This window comes from Hemitrygon akajei, unplaced genomic scaffold (assembly GCF_048418815.1).
Source record: "Hemitrygon akajei unplaced genomic scaffold, sHemAka1.3 Scf000038, whole genome shotgun sequence".
In the NCBI taxonomy this organism is placed as follows: Eukaryota; Metazoa; Chordata; class Chondrichthyes; order Myliobatiformes; family Dasyatidae; genus Hemitrygon; species Hemitrygon akajei.
Genome location: NW_027331924.1, coordinates 3,166,411 through 3,183,171, shown reverse-complemented (window position 1 = coordinate 3,183,171; position 16,761 = coordinate 3,166,411). Strand labels below are relative to the sequence as shown.

The following is a 16,761-nucleotide window of genomic DNA, read 5'->3' as shown; positions in this document are numbered from 1 at the left end:
ATTTCCAGTTCCCGAATATGGGGAGGATGTCATTACGCTGGACAGGAGGCTTCAGGAGGATGTTACCAGGACTGGGGGCTTGGGTTAAAAGCAGAGAGTGGATAAGCTTGGGCTATTCAGCTGTAGTGTAGGATGTTCAGGTATGACCCCTTATCGAGGGAAATAATTCATAAGGAGCTTAAATAAAGTTTCTTTTTCCAAGAAATGTGAGTACAGAACCAAAGGCCTCAGATTGAAAGTGAGACGGGAAATTTTTCTGAGTGGTCTATCGGGTAACATTCTCATACAAAGGGAGGTTGGTAAATGGAATTTGCCCTCAAACACTGTAGAAAAAGGTAAAAATAAAACATTTTAAAATAAATTTGGGCAGGTACACAGATGGGAAATGGTTAGAGGGATGGGGGGGGGGGGGGCAAACACACACAAATGGGCCATGCTCAAGAAGACATCTTAGTCTTGCAGATTGATGAAGTGGGCCGTGGGTTCAACATCCATCAAACCCTCCCAGATCATCCTCCTGAGGAATCTCACCCCGGAGTCTGTCTGTGAAGTGTTGATGTGACGTCACGTCAGAGGGCAGCTCAGTGACACAGAACAGATAGACTGGGTAAGGACGGCAGATTTCAATCCTAAATGGGAATTTGTGCCTATTTCTGTGGACGTGTGTCACACTCTGATAGTGTATCTCGTGTGTGTGTGTGTGTGTGTGTGTGTGTGTGTGTGTGTGTGTGTGTGTGTGTGTGTGTGTGTGTGTCAAATTTCTTCGCATCTGTTTTAAATAGATGCCCCTCTATCTTGAGGCTGTGCCCTCTTGTCCTAAACTCCACCACCAGGGGAAACATCCTTTCCAAATCTACTCTGTCTAGGACTTTCAACATTTGAAAGGTTTCAATGAGATCCCCCCTCATCTTTCTAAATACCAGCGAGTACAGACACAGAGCTATCAAACGTTCTTCGTATGATAACCCTTTCATTCCTGGAATCATCCTTATGAAATGAACCTTCTGCAATGCCAGCACACCTTTTCTTAGACGAGGAGCCCAAGTTCAATACACAAGGTGGGGCTTCACAAGCCTCAGCATCACATCCTTGCTCTTGAATTGAATACTTTTCTAAACCCCTTGAAATGAATGCTAACATTGGATTTGCCTTCCTCACCACTGACTCTACCTGCAAGTTCACCTTTAGGGTGTTCTGCAGAATGACTGCTAAGTCCATTTTCAACTCAGCTTTTTGGGTTTTCTCCCCATCTGAAAAAAAATCTGCATATTATTTCTACGACCACAGTGCATGGCCATGCATTGTCCAACATTGTATATCATTTGTCACCTCCCTTCCCATTCTCCTCATCCAATTCCTTGTGCAGCCTAACTGTTTCCTCAACACTACCGGCCCCTCCACCAATTCTGTATCATATGCAAACTTGGAAAAATGCCATCTACTCTAGGACAAGAGGGTATGAATTCAGGATTAAAGGACGTCCTTTTAGAACTGAGATGTGGAGAAATTACTTTAGTCAGTGTGTGGAAAATCTGTGGAATTTGTTGCCACAAGTGGCTGTTAAGGCAAAGTCATATTTAAGGCAGAGATAGATAGGTTCTTGATTAGCCAGGGCATCAAAGGGTATAGGGTGAAAGCAGGGGAGTGGAGATGACTGGAAGAATTGGATCTGCCTATGACTGAATGGTGGAGCAGACTCGATGGGCCGAATGGCCTACTTCTGCTCCTGTATCTTATTGTCTATTCCATCAGCTGAATCTTGATATACAGCATAAAATGATGGTGTCCTAACACTGACCGCTGCGGAACTCAAGTCACTGGCAGCCAAACAGAGAAGGATCCCTTTACTCTCATCCGCTGTTTCCCACCAATCAGCCAATGTTCTAACAATGCCCGTAACTTTTCTGTAATACCATGGCCTCTTAACCTGGTTACCACCTTCATGTGTGGCACCTTGTCAAAGGCCTCTTAAATTCCAAATATACAACATCCACTGCATCCCCTTTATCTATCCTGTTTGTAATCTCCTCAAAGAATCCCAACAGGTTTGTCAGGCAGGATATTCCCTTAACGAAGCCATGCTGACTTGTCCTATCTTGTCCAGGGTCACCAAGTATTCCATAACCTCATACTTAACAATTGTCTCCAATTTCTTCCCAACCACAGAGGTGAGGCTAACTGTCTATAATTTCCTTTCTGCTGTTTTCCTCCTTACTTAAAGAGTTAAGTGACATTTGCCATTTTCCAGTCCTCTGCCAGGGTCCAATGATTTTTGAAAGATCAAACCACTTTCAGAACACTAGGGTGCAGTTCATCTGGTCCGGGTGACTTATGTACCTTTAGGGCTTTCAGCTTTTTGAGCACCTTCTCCCTTGTAACAGTAACTGCACTCACTTCTCTTCCCCCGAACCCTACAACACCGGGCACAGTGCTAGTGTCTTCCACAGTGAAGACTGGTGCAAAATATTTGGTTTATCTGCCATCTCTTTATCCCGCATTATTATATATCCGGCCTCATTTTCTAGCGGTCCTATACCCACTCTCATCTCTGTTTTTTTTTACAATACTTGAAAAACAATTTGATATTGTTTGCTAACTTGTTTTACAAAGACAGGTGTGTAAAAAAGGCCTGAAGGATCATTGGAGACCAGAGTCACCCCAAACACAACCTGTCCCAGTTGCTACCATCCGGGATACGGTACCGCAGCATAAAAGCCAGGAGCAACAGGCTCCGGAACAGCTTCTTCAACCAGGCCAGCAGACTGATTAACTCATGTGGAAACAGCAATATTTCTATGTTATATGAACCAGCCTGCTGTACATATTATTCATTATAAATTACTATAAATTGTGCATTGCACATTTAGGTGGAGACATAACATAAAGATTTTTACTCCTCATGTATATGAAGGATGTAAGTAATAAAGTCAATTCAATTCAAATCAATTTCTTGTTTATTTTTCCCCTCCCAATCATCCTTTTAGTTCCTCTCTGTAGATATTTAATAGCTTTCCAATCCTCTGTCTTCCTACTAATTTTTGCTTAGTTGTATGCCCTCTCTTTTGCCTTTACATTAACTTGTCTTCCCTTGTCAGCCACGGTTTTACTACTTTGCCACTTGAGTATTTATTTATTTTTGGAATAAATCTATCCTCACCTTCCTCATTTTCCCAGAAACTGACACCATTTCTCCTCTGCTCTCATCCCTGCCAGCATCTCCTTCCAATTTGCTTTGGCCAACTCTTCTCTCAGACTGCTGTAATTTCTTTTACTCTGAAATACTACAACGTCAGACTTTACTTTCTCCTTATCAAATTTCAAGTTGAACTCAGCATGTTGTAAGCACTGCTTCCTAAGGTTTCATTTAACTACTCACCTCTGGTTCAATACATAACACCCAATCCAGTAGAGCTGTTCCCCGAGTAGGCTCAACGACAAACTGCTCTAGAAAGCCATCACATTGCATTCAACAAACTCACTCTCTTGAGATCCTTTACCAACCTGATTTCCCCAATTGACCTGCATAGTGAAATCTCCCATGATTATCATAACATTGTCCTTTTCATCAGCCTTTTCTATTTCCAGTTGTAATCTGTGGGCCTCAGATCCACTGTTCACTGTTGGGAGGCCTGTATATGACTGCTGTCAGTGTCATTTTTACTTTTGCAGTTCCTTACCTCAACCCACAAGGATTCAACATTTTCTAATCCTATGTGACATATTGCTGCTGATTTACCAGCAGAGCCACACCACCCCATCAGCCTTCCTTCCTTCCTCCGTTACATTGTGTAACCGTGAACATTCAGATCCCAACTACAACCATCCTTCAGCCACGTTTCCGTGATGGCCACAACATCATACCTGACAATCGGTAATAGTGCAACAAGATCATCCACCTTATTTCTCATACTCCATGCATTGAGATATAACACTTTGTGTACTGTATCTGCTACCCTTTTTAATTCTGCATCCCTAATGCACTGATACTCACCCTGCTGGCTGCCTTTTTCTCCTCTCATCTGTCCGCCCTATCTGACAGTCTGACTGCACGCTATCTTTGCATTTTACCATCAGTTCTATCGCTTCACTCCACTTCCAACCCCTCACCCCACCAAATTAGTTTAAACCCTCCCCGACAACTCTATCAAACCTCTCTGTGAGAGTATTATTCTCCCTCGGGTCGAGGTGCGACCCATCCCTTTTGAGCAGGTCATTCCTCCACCAGATGAGATCCCAATGATCCAAGAACCTGAATCCCTGTCCCCAGCACCATCTTCTCAGCCATGTTTATCTGTCAAATTATCCTGTTTCTACCCTCACCAGCACGTGGCACAGGCAGCAATCCAGAAATTACAACCCTGGGGGTGCTGCTTCTGAGCTTTCTACCAAGCTCTCCAAATTCTATTTTCAGGACCTCTTTGCTTTTACTTCCAATGTCATTGTCACAAATTTACCAAGATATCTGGCTCTTTTCCCTCCCTCTCTAAAATGCTGCGGACACGATTCGAGGCATCCCTGACCCTGGCACCCAGGAGGCAACATACCATTCGGGTGTCCCGTTCACATCAATAGATTCTCATGTCTGTTCCCCTGATGATTCAGTCCCCGATCACGAACACTCCCCTCTTCTGCCTCTAACAACAGTGAGAGATGCTGATCCGGAAGGGGGAAGACCTGTGTCAGTCAGAGTCTGCACTCACAGGGCACATGAAGGACTTGTGTATTTTCCTGACAATCCCTGTCACCACACTGATACCTGCTTTTATTCCCTTCAATATTATCATCAGTATTAAATTCCCAGTTCCTCTGGTAGATCCAACCTCATGTCCTGGTGTGTTAGTGCATTTGCCTGTGATTGACACACAGTGGTTCATCTGCCAGTCCCGTGTATTGGTTGTATTGTGACTCTGTGCCGGTGTGTCCAGGGGTCTGACCTCTCCAGCTAACCATGTGACAGTGATGCTTCCCAGTCGGTGCGGTTGATGTGGAATAAGCTTCAGTTTCCCTTCAGCCCAGTATTACAGACAATCTTTGCTTCAAATTGGAACTAAATTGAGCTTCATAAACAAGCGGAAATGAATCTTTGTAAGTTTTACCTCGATTAATAGCATCAAGCGTTTCTCTCAGCACTGTGTTCAACAAATAGGGGTGATCAAATTTTTCAACCGGTAGGGTTTCATCTGTCATTGACAATTCCAGGACATCGTCACTGATTCTGTAAATATTAAACTGCTGGTTATAAATTGATATTCTGAACTATTTTACAAATCCATTCAGGGTTTCAGTAAAGAGCCTGTCCTACCTTCTGTTCCGACGAGCTTCCTCCTGAAATAAATAAAACAGAAATCCGATTAGACTTAGACTTACTATCCACATCCTGAATTTCATCCAAATCATTACCAGGTGTTGATAATTCCCACTCCCGCAGTCACACACACACACGGACAATACAGAACCACGGGGTAAATGACAGGGAAAGTTTCTGAATGTCAGACCATTACTGAGAGGATGAAACTTACAGGGAAGACAGGGCAGGCTGTGCATTATCATCTGGATATGACGTCAGTGTGATAGGATGGAGGAATTTAAGATCAGTGATGTATGTGATTGTGTGCGGGTGGAGGAAGTACCTCTATTTATGGGGAGACTCGTGGGGAGATGTAATTCCAGATGGATTTTAACAAATTCCACAAGAAATTTAGTGAAGAGGATGTGGAACTTGCTGCCACAGGAGTGCCTGAAATGGAACAGCAGAGACTGACTGTAATGGGGAGGCTGGATAAACACGTGAGGGACCAGAGATTTCGGGGCACTGTTGCTGGTTGTGGTGAGTAGGTGGCAGGAGGATCGTGCAGAGGGGAAATTGAGAGGAGAAAATGGGCCGAATGGCCTGGTTATGTTTTGAACGATTGAACGTTCATTTGAATGTTATCTGTAAAAGTAAAGAGACAGTAATAGTTTCCCTAATCTGATGGAAACCGGATACAGAAGATAAGTCTGATGTGTGGGTCAAATTCTTTGTTCTCACTGATTGACAAAGAGAGCCTCACACCCACCGCACCAGACACACTCACAGCCTGTGACTGGAAATGGGAGTTAATGAGAGTTTTAGATGATATTTAATGTTGAATTAAGGACACAGTCAGCAGCTCTGTGTTATGATCAGAGTAAATAATTTCAGAGAAATTTGCATTCTGTCCCGGGATGTACAGAAGTTGTGCAAGTCCAGTTTTGGGAAAACAGCAACCCTGAATAGATGCATCAATTGTCTGGTGAGAAACAGTTTACTGACATTTGTAAATGCTGTGTGTAGGAGCAATGCATCTGTTTTCTGTCTGCATTGTATTCTGTGTTACATGTTTATTACGATAGCCAGTCACGTGAGTGTGGACGTGGTAAAAGTGAAGGGAATAAGTTACGTATTCATACTTTGTTCTGCACAGTTTTGAGCTGGGGACGGGCGGATCTCGTTCTGTTGTTGACCGCTGTGTTGCAGCTTACTTTACAATGAATTTCCCTGAAGTTTCATTGATTCAAGATTGTATGAATGATCAAAAGCGTATCTTGGACATTTTGAAATGTCATTATTGGAGTGATGGGAGGGCGAATCATGCAGGAATAACAACTTGTGTGAGGTCACCAGCAGCGACAATTGATTTGTTAGAATTGGCCGCTGTGCTGTGTTTATTTCAAATATACCACTGTTCATGTAGTGCCCTTTGACAGAAACAAATTGAAATATAATCCCTCACCTTGAGAAATATCACACTATCTTTTTGATCCATCTGTTCCTTTAACTTAGTGATTTCCTCCTGAATACTCCTTATATTCTCTTGAAGAACTAGAATATTTTTCTCCATTGGGTTGAGAATCCTCTTCTCTTCTTCCCTGAGATCCCTGAGTAAGCTCTGCTCTTTCTCAGTGATAATCTGGCGCAGTTCAGCAAACTGGGATGTGATGTGGGACTGAAGGCTGTGTGACTGTTCCTGTTGAATGAAAGGTGAAGATTAATATACTGCATTGCTCTGCCCTGTTTCCTTTTGTCGTTCAGTTCGGTCTATTGGAGTCCATTCTACTTCTGAGAGCATTCCCGCCAACACCATTCCCTCACGCTTTCCTGAAACCTATTCTCACTTATTGACCCATAAACTCCCATCTGATTCACACACACCCTCCCCAACTTTACAGGGTTAACGGTAATTAGCCATTCATCCGGCATGTCCTTGAGATGTGTCGGAATCTCTCGTGGTCACAGGGGAAGCATGCAAACTCCACACAGAGAGCAGCAGAGGTCAGGATCTAACCCAGGTCGCTGGAGCTGCGATGCTCTGCTATTCTGCATTAAAGGGAGCAAAACTCGACAGTAATATCAGAAATTCCGCTCAGGAAGCCTCACCAGAACTCCGGAAATCTTCTCTTTCTGTTGCTGCTCCTTTTTCTGGAAGACTGATTTCTTTTTTGTGAGCGAGTCTAAGGAAGATTTTAGCTGATCCTGGAAGTCAGAGAGTCAAGGAAATCGAAACAAAGATGCATCAAAAGAAACAGGTGATCAAACCCGATTATCACACAAAATACCGGAGGACTCAGTGAGTCAGGCAGCATTTATTCAGGGGAAATAAACAGTCGGTGTTTCGGGATGAGACCCTTCATTAGGACTGGGAAGGAATGGGACAGAAGCCAGAATTAAAAGGTTGGGGACGAGAACCAGCTGACAGGTGACGGGTGAGACAACGTGAGGGGGAACGTGGGGGAGGGTGATGAAGTGAGAAGCTGAGAGGGGACAGGTGGAAGAGGTAAAGGGCTGGAGAAGAAGGAATCTAATTCGAGAGGACAATCGACCATGGAAGAAACGGGAGGAACTGGGCTGTTAGCGGCCCTGAATGGTGACGAGGAGGAGGTTAGGAGTCAGGTGTAGCACTTGTCCCGCTTGCAGTTGTCAGTGCCAGGAGGGAGATCAGTGGGGAAGAGCGAGTGGATAATGGAGTTATAGTACCTAATGGACGATCCTTACAGAGCGTGGAGAGTTGTGGGGAGGGGTGGGTCAGGGCTGTCGGAGGGAGAGATGTGTTTGGTTTTAGAATCCCGTTGGAGATGGCGGAAGTTGCGGGGAATGATGTGTTCGATGTGAAGGCTCCTGTGGTCCCAGGCAGAAGAATGGAGGATAGAGTGAAGATCAAATTCGGGTTAGTTTTACCTCGTAGATTTTAACAGCTTCTTTAATCGACTTGAAGCGGTGCTCTTTGTGTTCCTCCGCCACTGCACAGACCAGACAGATCAGTGTCTTGTCCGTTTCACAAAACAGCTTCAGTTCTTCCTCATGTTCCTCGCAGTGAAGTTTACTTTCCTTCCCTTTCGGGTTCAGGCATAGATTCCGAACTTTTTGTGTCAGATTTGCTAAGGCCCGATTCACCCTGAGGGTGCGGTCAGCAAACACCGCTCTACATTCCGGGCAGGAGTTTCTCTGCTCCCTTTCCCAACACCGTGTGATACAAGAGCGACAGAAGTTGTGTCCACACTCCAGTATAACCGGATCAATGAAGAAATACAGGCAGACGGGACAGATCACCTCCTCGCAAAAACTATCGGCCTGTCCTTTCAAAGCCATGTTAACTCCCAGCACTTCCTGATTCAGAATGCTTTCACTTTCGGGGAGCTGCTGATCCCCTGCAGTACCGCGATTGTCCACTACGCGCGCTGCAGTCTCAGGGAGTGAACATTATGTTGCTGTCTGAGGGAGGAATTGTATCTATATCAGTGAGGGATCAGAAACAGATTAAGCATGTCGGAACAGTCTCGGAGAATGAACATTCTGCTGCTGGATGTGTTCAATGGGAAGTAATAGTGGTAATTTCCATCGCAGGGTGAGATCAGCAACACATTAAACAGATCAGAACAGAAATGAAAACTCGGCCGTGGACTGCCTAAGCCCGGCTCCGAAAGTAGCGGCGTTGGGCCTGGGGTTTGCAACCTCATCCCGAAAAGTGGCAGTGCACAGAAATGTCAAATGAACCTCCAAAGGCCTCATCCCTGACATCGGAAGGTCCTTCCCCTGGAAGACGATTGAAGTCCTGCGGTGAAAGGAGAAGCCACAGGGCCGGTAACCTTCGCCCTGGACAGGGGACTCTGACGAGCTGCTGTTGACGGCCTGTGTCCCGGTAGGCGTGATGGGCTTGTTATGATCCCAGCCCCCTCCTTTGTGAGAATCGCAAGAGAAGAGAGAGATACGTGCAGTGTCCCTCGTTTCACGGCGAGGCAAAAGCTGGCGACTGTGGTCATTGTCTCGTGGGGACACCTTTGTGAATTGGGAACTGTACTACGTGTATACCCTCAGGGCAACGTGGGTGGAGAAATGGAGAGAGATTGCATCATCCCAACCTGATTGACATCTGAGACCCCGTGAGTTCAGATAAAAGAGGGGTTGTAAAGACGGCCCCCCCAGACGCACCAGAAGACACACTAGAAATCCTGTGACAGCGTTTAATAGCGACAGCCGGTGGGGGGGTTCGTGTGCGTCTTTTCCTTGCCTGGGATTGGCGACCTCACCACGAAAGAACGGCTTTAGCTACAGGAGAGGCCACAAGTGAACGGTCACCCCCCAACGAGACTCCGACGGATCGAACTCATAAAGGTTGGAAAAACCCGCCGGGTAACTGTTTCATTCTGTACCTATCTCTCTATCTCCAACAAAGTGCACCACCGCGACACCCAAAAGATGGCAGCTGGTGGAACTGCAGTGACCTCGAGAGACTTTTATATTTACATCGGACAATATATACATTACCCCTAGACAACGATAGAGCTTATTTCTAATTGATTATTACTATACCTGCGCTTCAGATTGAGTATTGACGACGTATGTTATCTGAATGTTTGTATTAACCTTATTTTTGTGCCCTTTTATAAATAAAAACTTCTACAAAATAGTGCCATCAGACTGCAACGGACCTCTCTATCTTTGCTGGTCAGTGATCCAGTTACGGGATACGTAACAGGCTAAAGAAGAAGCAGAACAGAAATGAAGCCGGAGAGAAGAGCCTGGTTCAGTCTGAGGCAGGACTGAAAGGGACAAGTTCTGAACAGAGAGGCACAAGAGACTGCAGATGCTGGAATCTCGAGTAAGAAACTCGAGGGACTGAGCGGATCAGACAACATCTGTGGAGAGAAATGTAAAATCGACTTTCAGGTCGAGATCCTTCAGCTGGACTGTCTGAACTCGAAATCTCGATTGCCATTTCCCTCAGTCTAAGGGTAGATAAATCTCCAGGACCAGATGGAATGCACCCTCGTGTTCTGAAGGAAGTAGCTGTGGAGATTGCGGAGGCATTAGCAATTTCCCTCTCCCCAGGTAAGGTTTGGCACGATGATCAGTAGATGAACAGAGACAAGGTATTGGTTTCGGCCCGGTACATCCCGGGTGGATCCTCCCAACCACTGAGCACATCGACATGAAACGCTGTCAGAGCAGAGCAGCGTCCATCATCAGAGATGCTCACCACCCAGGCCAGGCTCTTTTCTCGCTGCTGCAATCAGGTAGAAGGTACAAGAGCCTCAGGACTCACACAAGGTTCAGGAACAGTTACTACCCGTCAACCATCAAGCTCGGGAACAACATCACGTCCATTGAGATGCTCCCACAACTTATCATCGTATGAAAACGAGTGAAATCGGAGGTGGTTTGACTGAGACTGATCGCATTGGGCCTGTCTCAGAATTAGAGAAGTAAAAGGGACAAGCTCAATCTCACAGGATATTGACAGGATTGGGGCAGGAACAGCAGGACTTGTTCAAGTATATAAAAAGACAGGTGAGAGCAGATACAGGACTGATAGAAGATGATGCTGGAGAAATTGTAATGGGAGATAAGGAGATGGCTGTGGAACTGAACGAGTATTTGCATCAGTCCTCACTGAGGAAGATAACAGCAGTATACCGGACACTCAAGGGTGTCAGGGAAGAGAAGTGTGCACAGTCACAATTACGACAGAGAAAGTACTCAGGAAGCTGAATAGTCTAAAGGTAGATAAATCTCCAGGACCAGATGGAATGCACCCTTGTGTTTTGAAGGAAGTAGCTGTGCAGATCGCAGAGGCATTAGCAATGATCGTTCAAAAGTCGATAGATTCTGGCATGGTTCCGGAGGAGTGGAAGATTGCAAATGCCACTCTGGTATTTTAAAAGGGGGCAAGGAAGCAAAAAGAAAATCATAGACTTGTTAGGTTGACATCAGTGTTTGGGAAGTTGTTGGGAGTCGATTATCAAGGATGAGATTACGGAGTACCTGGAGGCATATGACAAGATAGGCCAAACTCAGCATGGTTTCCTTAAAGGAAAATCCTGCCTGACAAACCTAGTGCAATCTTTTGAGGAATTTACAAGTAGGCTAGACAAGGGAGATGAAGAGGATGTTGTGTATTTGGATTTTCAGAAGGCCTTTGACAAGGTACCACACATGAGGCTGCTTAACAAGATAAGAGCCCAGCCCATGGAATTACGGGAAAGTTACATATGTGGATAGAGCAATGGCTGATTGGCAGGAAACATAGAGTGGGAATAAAGGGATCCAATTCTGGTTGGCTGTGGTGTTCCACAGTGGTCCGTGTTGGAGCTGCTTCTTTTTACGTTGTATATCAACGATTTGGATTATGGAATAGATGGCTTTGTGGCTAAATTTGCTGATGATACAAAGATAAGTGGAGGGGACGGTAGTACTGAGGAAACAGAGAGTTTGCAGAGAGACTTGGATAGATTGGGAGAATGGTCAAAGAAGTTGCAAATGAATTACAATGGTTGGAAAGTATATAGTCATGCACTTTGGTTGAAGAAATAAACGGGCAGACTATTATTTAAATGGAGAGAGAATTCAAAGTTCTGAGATGCAACGGGAATTGGGAGTGCTCGTGCAGGATACTCTTAAGGTTAACCTCCAGGTTGAGTCGGTGGTGAAGAAGGCGAATGCAATGTTGGCATTCATTTCTAGAGGAACAGAGTATATGAGCAGGGATGTGATGTTGAGGCTCTATAAGGCACTGGTAAGACCTCACTCGGAGTACTGTGTTGTTTTGGGCTCCTTATTTAAGAGAGGATGTTCTGACATTGGAGAGGGTTCAGAGAAGATTCACTAGAATGATTCCGGGAATGAGAGGGTTAACATATGAGGAACATTTGACTGCTCTTGGACTGTACTCCGTGGAGCTTAGAAGAATGAGGGGGGACCTCACGGAATCATTTCGAATGTTAAAAGGCATGGACAGAGTGGATGTGGCAAAGTTGTTTCCCATGGTGGGGGAGTCTAGTACGAGAGGACATGAGGATTGAAGGGCACCCATTCAGAACAGAGATGCAAGGAATTTTTCTTTGTAGCCAGAGGTTGGTGAATCTGTGGAATTTGTTGCCACAGGTCGCAGTGGAGGCCAAGTCATTGGGTGTATTTAATGCACAGATTGATGGGCATCTGAGTAGCCAGGACATCAAAGGTTATGGTGAGATGGCTGGGGAATGGGACCAAAGGGGAGATTGGATCAGTTCATGATAAAATGGCGGAGCAGACTCGATGGGCCGAATGGCCGACTTCAGCTTCTTTGTCTTATGTCTTCTCTTATGGACTGAGATGAGGAGAAATTTCCTCACCAGTGCAGCGAATCTTTGGAATTTCCTCCATCGGGTTTCTAAATTCAATAGACATATTCTGGGGCTCAGCGCTGATGGGGACATTGCAGGAAAGTGGTGTTGAGGTCAAAGGTCAGACATGGAGAGGGCTCGGATGAATTTCACAAGGATGATTCCAGGTATGAAAGGGACGTTTGATGGCTCTGGGTCTGTACGCGGTTGTATTCAAAAGGGTGAGGGGAATCTGATAGAAAACTTTTGAATATTAACAGGTAGACAGAGTAGATGTGGTAAGGATGTCTCCCATGGTGCGAGAGTCTAGGACAAGAGGGCACAGCCTCAGGATAAGGGTGCGCCCTTTCAAAACTGAGAATCGGAGAAATGTCTTTAGATAAAGCGTGGTGAATTTGTGGAATTCGTTGCCAGATGCAGCTGTGGAGGCTACCTCGTTGGGTGTATTTAAGGCAGAGATTGATAGGTTATTGACTGGACATGACATCAAATGTTACGGGGAGAAGGCCAGGAACTGCGAGTGAGGAAAAAAAAGGATCAGCCATGATTGAACGGCGGAGCAGACTCGATGGGCCTATGACTTATGGTCTTATAGTGTTATGTTCCGAGTGAAGGGCAGAACAGGCGCAAGGGGCCGAATAGCCTGTTTCATATTTTCTAAACCACGAGTTTACCTTTGTGCCTTGTTCTGCCCTGGTCTGAGCGGTGAGAGCTCCGGAGATCCGTTGGCAGCCGCTGCGGTTATTTCATGTTCCTGTTGTTTATTGCTATTTATTTATGCTTGCATTTGCACAGTTTGCTGTCGTCCGCACTCTGGCTGGTCTTTCACTGATCCAGTTATAGTTACTGTTCTGTAGATCTTTTCTGTGTCCGCAGCAAAATGCTTCTCGGGGTTGTGTGTGGTGAGTTACCTGTACTCTGATAATAAAATTTATTTTGAAGTTTGAGTTTCGGGAAATTCCTTCGATTCCGAGAACAAACTGTGACTGACATCTCCAACTCCCGTTAGCAGCCCGTCCTCAGACACACTCACAGCCAATCAGCGGTACCGCTGGGAGAATCTTTCTCCTATTGGTTGAGGAGTGCCAGTGTGCGGGATGCTGAATGTTCGGAGCGGTCCGAGGTTTGGAGCTGAGAGCGAGTGGACCCGGGGAGAGGCCGGGGATCGGGAGCTACACTTCGGGTAAAGGCTGCAACACCTGCCGGGTGAATCCTTCCCATGACAGAGATTCCCTGAGATGTTTCAGCAGCACGGAGGGTGCCTGGTCTTTTCCCCGCCCGTGGATCGGGGCCTGTTGTCGGGAGTTACCTCCCAGACCTGTCTCCTGATACTGGGAGCCCGGATCTGACCCGCAGCCGCTGCCGATGGATCCCCGGTGCAATCGGACAGGCTGAAGGCCAAGGGAGAACAAGGCGCAAAGATAAGTTCGTGCTTTGGAAAATAGGAAACAGGAGCGGGCTCTGCCATTCGGCCCGTTGCGCTGTTCTGCCTTTCACTCAGAACATGGCTGATCTTTGACCTCAGCGTCACTTTCCTGCAACGTTCCCATCTTCGCTCAGCCCTTCAATATGCCTTTTGAATTTAGAAAACTTGTGGGGAAAAAATCTTGTCGCTCTGCACTAAAACACACCACTGTGGGTCAGGAACGAATTAACATATGCAAAAAAAAAATCAAACGTGAATGGGTCAATGACAGTGGAAGTAGAGAGATCAATTGTCTGTGTTTTTGCCATGAGGTCGAAGGAATAGAGGCTGCTATTTTGTGAAGCTGCTCTGTAACCCCCATTTTGTGAACTGATTGATGAACTGATTGCTATGGGATAATCTAATCAGATCAACTGAACACAAGACGTTTCTGGTATTCCCATTCTAAGCCTGAAATCACTCTCACATAAACCATGTATTATGTACACTGTCAGGTTTGCAGAAGGAATCTCGTTATCTCTGAACCTGAAGATACTCTGAGATAAGGTGTTTATTGTGTACAGTGGCAGGGCTGCAGAAGGAATCTCGTTATCTCTGAACCTGAAGTCACTCTGAGATAAGGTGTGTATTATGTACAGTGGCAGGGCTGCAGAAAGAATCTCGTTATTTCTGCCGAGTGTCTGAACCAGAGCTGAAGAGAACAAAAGAATTCACCTTTGGCATGAAGTTGTGTAGACTTTGGACTACATCCAATAGAAATCTGTTAGTCATCAGCCCGATGGACTTCAGCCAACAAGAATTACATGCATCCTCTAAACTGATAAGAGGTGTTTAACAAGTTAAGTGTTTCAAATTCAAAGGTGTGATAACTCCTGAGACTAACCCTCACAAGGAAGAACCCCCATGAAAGGGACTGAGAGAAGAAACGATCGATAATTTGGACAAAATGGGATCCCCTGATTTACGGCTGTTGTGAATGTCATGAAGAAATCGGCAGCTGAGAGGAAAGGCTGCGCTGATCGCAAGTGTTTAAAACTGATGGAAAATCTGCAAAGTGAACTCTCAGCTCGGAGAGGAGTGATATGTGCGAGGACTGACGATGATGGTGATGTAGATTGGGGTGATGAAGCGACGCTTGTATCACACACCGGGTCGCTCACTTCAGTCACCTGATGAGGTAATCGTAGCCTTTGGCCAGGGGCAGATATGGTCAGGTAATGCCCAACCTTCACAGAGTGTTTCAACCGTAACCACTACACTGTCCAGCTGGTGGATCAGAAGTGAGGGCCAAGTCACTGCCCAACTGTTCCTGACCTCCAGCTCAACCCCTCTCTCCAGCTCCATACCCAGTCAGGGGCTCTTTCTGCTTCCTCCCCCATCCTGCCAGCTGCTTGCTTCTTGCTCTTTTCATCAAGGCCCAGCACCGACAGCAACCTCCATGCTGGCCGTGCCGGGAACCCACTACAGTCGGCCTCCATGAGGAACAGCCACGTCTGCCATCCTTTGTCCCTGCACTCCGGGACTAACAGTGTAAAAGCCAGGATTATTGGGGAAGTGGCCCGCATCCCAGCAGGTTTTTCCGAGAGTGGGTGGAACCTTCAGCACTCAGTGCCCCAATGGCGCCTGTAGTAATGGAGGGACTGCAGGACACACCAGAGCCGGGGGTGTGGGGCGTGAGTGACACGGTATTCTGTCCCTTTGACGTGGCCCAATTGAGTGCTGGAGTGGTGAATGAGAGATGATTCTCGGAAACTTTCCCGGTGCATTCAGCAGACAGGATAACTCACGGTTTATATGAAACGGAGGAGGGGAAGCTAACCCTTCTCTGTCTAACTTCAGCTTTCCCTTCAGCCCTGCCGGAGGATCAGGCACCCGCCCAGGGGACACGGGGTGATGTACAGAAGGCACCATTAGAAGCTGCTGGACTAATAGAGGTGACAGTGGAGGTTTTGCATAACTGCAGACAGTGGAAAGGAAGGAACCTTCTATATCTGTGACGAGGTTGTGCCCGGTTTTCTCGAGTGTTTTGGGTCTTACTTTGGATACGCAGAATTTGACTCCGTGACAGAGTAGGAACTGGCCGAGGAACTTGGTATCGCACAGTACCGAGGAGAGCAGAAGGGTGTGTGAAATGATTGATCCATTCAAACCCCACACATGCTGAAGCATGGGATCTCAGAAGGATGATGTGAATGAGGGATAAGAGAGTGAGGGAGAAAGTTACTGAGGAGGGTAAGGGGAAACAGTGTGTGTGTGTGTGTGTGTGTGTGTGTGTGTGTGTGTGTGTGTGTGTGTGTGTGTGTGTGTGTGTGTGTGTGTGTGTGTGTGTGTGTGTGTGTGTGTTTCTGTGTGTGAGCGTGGGAGAGGAAAAGTTGTTCTGTGTTTGCTCAATCGATAATAAGAGAGAGTTCGAATGAATCTTGGGCTTCGAAAGACCAAAAATAAGGTGATCAAGGGAAATATTTTATTCTGACTTGAATTCGCTTTTGTGTTAAAAATGTATTATTGTGTCAGTGCCTCACGCAGCAGTAACCACCCCCCCCCCCCCCAACCGTCCCTGTTTCTTTATAACGTGTGAAAATGGACTGGTTATTGTAAGTTTTGCAGTTATTTTTGTGGCCCAAAACAGCTGCAGGGGACAACGTTTCTGTTCCGTTTTTATTTGTTTTTGTGCATTTGGTGCGGAAGAGGAGTTGTTGATCACGTTGCTGTTCTTC

At 46.0% G+C, this 16,761-nt stretch overlaps 1 long non-coding RNA gene across 1 annotated transcript; it reads right to left on the bottom strand.

The window, feature by feature from the left end:
• Positions 1-5,126: 5,126 nt before the first annotated feature.
• LOC140720241 (uncharacterized) lies at positions 5,127-6,861 on the bottom strand. Its single transcript, XR_012097138.1, has 3 exons — positions 6,753-6,861; positions 5,303-5,325; positions 5,127-5,215 (listed from the first exon to the last, which is right to left on the bottom strand). It is a non-coding gene; the product is annotated as an uncharacterized lncRNA (long non-coding RNA).
• Positions 6,862-16,761: the final 9,900 nt, after the last annotated feature.